Here is a 3,951-nt window from a genome sequence, read left to right as displayed (position 1 = left end):
CCGGTTCTAAACTCACTTTATCCGGTTCCAACCTACCCACTTTAATGTTTCTGGGTTTTCCGGTTCTAGACCCACTTTACCCGGAACCGAACCGGAAACAGTTCCTATATACTGGTCCGGTTTCCGATTCTACAAAATCCCATTAACCGGTTCCGGGTTTTCCGGGTCCAGGTCCATCTGGTCCGGGTTTGGACCCACTTTCATCCCTAGTCAACATAGATGTTACATAATATTCTTAAATTTTAAGTATTTATACTAATATTTCAAACTGAACCCTTTAAATTTTTTATTTTATAGGTTATTAATCTAATACAAAGTATTAGACATATATACGAAAATATATATTATTTTTAAGAACAAATTACGGAAATTGTCCATGTAGTTTAGTTAAATTTGTGTGTTTGGTCTCTAATTTTTATTTTGCACTCAGACCGTCCTCATAGTATGATTTTATTGCGTGTTTCGTTACTATTGTTTCATTTGGTTGGTTTTTTTTGGGGGAAAATGATATAAAAGCCCTTAAGTTTTCACAAAAATATCGGTTTTACCCTTGGACGTGTTTTATGTCCAGTAAAGCCTGAAGTTTTGTTTAATTTGTTTTATTTTTACCCTTGTAGCCGGTTTCCCGGTAACCTACCGGTTACCTAATGCCAGTAAAGCCCTTGAATTTTCAAAAATGTTCGGATTTACCCTTAAGTTTTTAAAAAATGTTCGGATTTACCCTTACATTGATTGTTATTATTATTATTATTATTATTATTATTATTATTATTATTATTATAATCAAAATAACAATCAAGATAAGGGTAAATCCTAACATTTTTGAAAAACTTAAGGGTAAATCCTTACATTTTTTAAAATTTAAGGACTTTACTGGCATTAGGTAACCAGTATGTTACCTGGAAACCGGCTACAAGGGTAAAAATGAACAAATTAAACAAAACTTCGGGCTTTACTGGACATAAAACACGTCCAAGGGTAAAACCAATATTTTTATGAAAACTTAAGGGCTTTTATATCATTTTCCCGGTTTTTTTGTCCCCTACACATATGAAAATACTATATTACCCTAGGTCATTTCTTTTGATTTTTAATATTAAACTATTAAAGAATATTATTAAAAATAAAAATATGGGTCCCTCACCCCATTATCTCTTCCCCATCATCACTCATCACCCTAGAATACTCTTTCATTCATTTTCGTCCTCTCATTTTCTTACCAGAAGCAACAATCACCGACGAAGTGTTATTGATAAACCACCAAGAAACGTCACCGGAGGACCCCAGGAAACCATACACCATCGATATGCATCATTAGTCCCTTATTTTCTTCATGTCGCCCCTATCTTCATGCCTTCGTGACACCCCTATCTGGTCCATCCTCGTTCCTCCCTCTTTTTAATCTACCTCAATAGATTTGTAAAATCGTCCCTGTGACAGTGGTGCAATGCAATTGGCCGTCACTGCCATTGATTATGTAAAGGGTTTAGGAGCGGCGGTTGTGGTTCGCACTACTTTGTTGCAGGTGGAATGTCGTGTCCGCTAAAATCCTCCAACCATCACCATCTCCTTCACTAGTGTCATTCCCTTTATCCATATTCTTTTGGAAACCCGCATTTGATTTATGGGATTTCATCAATTTTTTTCTTTCATCATCGATTCCAGGTTAGGTCTTGAGTTTTGAGTTTTGATTTCTATATCTGGTTTTCATTTCAGCTTAGGTTCTGACTTTGGGATATTGGAATTTGATTTTGGTTACGTTCTTTATTTCAAAATTTGATATTGTTTTTTTATTTCTGTGTTCAAGTTTGATTTTTGGGATTTGATCTTAGGGTGTGACTTGATGAAATCGATTATGTGGTCTATAGTGGAGTTGGAATTGGCGAATGGTGGTGATGTTGGAATAGATGAGTGGTGGTTGTTGGTGGCCGATGGTAATAGTTGGTGGTCGGTGGTGGTTTTTAGTGGCATGTGGTGGTTATCGGTGGCCTGAGATGTTTGTTGTGCAAGTGGGAGTATGAGTGGCTCCCATATGTCTAAAAATCACTTAATGGTTTTTAGTTAATAAATAATAAAGAAAATAATAAAAAATAATGAAAAATAATACAAAGGGCAATATAGTTTTTCATTGGAGAGGGATAAAACACGCAACAAAATCATACTATAAGAATGGTCCGAGTGCAAAACATAAGTTAGAGACTAAACACACAAATTTGACCAAATTATATGGAAGTTTCCAGTAATTTGTACTACGAATCAGAAATTTAAATAATTGAAACATAGTTAAATTTTTTTCCTAGCTCTGTCAATAATAATAATAATAATAATAATAATAATAAAACATAATTAACTGAATATGTAAAATTATATATATATATATATATATATATATATATATATATATATATATATATATATATTCCATAAAGTTTTAAATAGGGGTGACAACTCTCGACCCAACCCGTAACCCGACACGAACCCGACACGAAAATAAGCGGGTTAGGGTTGAGATTTCTGACTCGCCAACCCGTCAACCCGCCAACCCGTTTATTTAATGGGTTAGGTTGGGTTACCTGTTTGGGTTCGCGGGTCAACCCGCCAACCCGACTAATATATTTAATTATCTATTTCTTTTAATTTTTAACAATCTAACATCATATTATACTATTAGTTTCTATTTATCATATCCTTAACACTTAATTTGGTATTCGTTCGTAATTTCGTATATCATCAGCCATATGTTTGGGCAATGTGGCATTGTGTTGTGGGCTACTGTTGGGCTTGTGTCTCATGATCCCGTCATCCATCTTTGACCTTGACTCCTTGAGTGTTGATTGTTGAGTCCTTGTGCAGCCAGCCATTACGTATTTGCGTGCCTTAATAAAAAAAATTGTTCCTCACCCGCTCCAGTCTCCACATTCACGAACGATCGAATGAAGGATAAAGATTAAGGAGTTAAGGACCGATCTTCGAAGGAAGCAACATCACGAACTCACGATTTAATCACTCATCGAGCCAATCCTTACCCGCTCCTCATCCGCTCATCGTTGTTTGCACTCACTCTTGTCAGCTTTGACGTTTTCGACCCACCTTCCTTTCTCTCTACGGCAAGTAACAATCTACACTCTATAGTATGTTTGAACAATTGCACTTTTTCGTGAATGTTTTGATTTTTAGAGTTTTATTTGGATGTTTATGACTTTATGTTTAATATTTATTTTGGATGTTTATGAATTTATGTTTAATGTTTATGACTTTTAGACTTCATTTTATTTGGATTTTTCAATTTCATCTTAAAATGTGTTGCTTATTAAATGGGTTATACGTGTTGGGTTCGAACCACCATGTGAACTCGCCAGCCCATATATTTATACGGGTTATATGGGTTGGGTTGGGTTGATGTTTCCAACCCGTCAACCCGTGACCCGACAACCCGCCAACCCATATATTATATGGGTTGGGTTGAGTTTCTGAATTTCAACCCGCCAACCCGCCAACCCGTGACCCGCCAACCCGAACCCAACCCAATTGCCAGACCTAGTTTTAAATTACTAATCAATTACCCATTTGAGCAAGACAAATGGATGAACCGATTACATTGGTAACGTGTTAATTACAAATACGATTAAAAATAAATTTGAAGGCTACATTAGTAATATCACGTAACTATCAGTGTAAATGAGGAACTTAAGCTAGCTGGTCTTCATCGTTTTCATTACCGGTACTCAAAAAGCTTGAGAAATTGTAACGTTCCAAAAGAAACCATAGTAATTTAAAAAAAAAATTAAAAGCCATTTCCATAAAAATTATAAGTTAACCAACATTGTTTCCAAAACATAGTAATAAAATAAGAGTATCAAATATCATCTCTCAACATAAAAATCCACATGATGATGTGTACGATCAAACTTTCGCCTTCCCCCGATCCTCTAAAGTACGTGAAACACTGGA

General features: G+C 35.4%; 1 long non-coding RNA gene across 1 annotated transcript; it reads left to right on the top strand.

The window, feature by feature from the left end:
• Positions 1 to 1,169: 1,169 nt before the first annotated feature.
• On the top strand, positions 1,170 to 3,251 carry LOC145101039 (uncharacterized). Its single transcript, XR_013705435.1, has 2 exons — positions 1,170 to 1,665; positions 1,833 to 3,251. It is a non-coding gene; the product is annotated as an uncharacterized LOC145101039 (long non-coding RNA).
• Positions 3,252 to 3,951: the final 700 nt, after the last annotated feature.

This window comes from Lactuca serriola, chromosome 4 (genome assembly GCF_051521515.1).
Source record: "Lactuca serriola cultivar US96UC23 chromosome 4, Lser_US96UC23_V15, whole genome shotgun sequence".
NCBI classification, from domain to species: Eukaryota; Viridiplantae; Streptophyta; class Magnoliopsida; order Asterales; family Asteraceae; genus Lactuca; species Lactuca serriola.
This window is presented reverse-complemented; position numbering and strand designations above follow the sequence as displayed.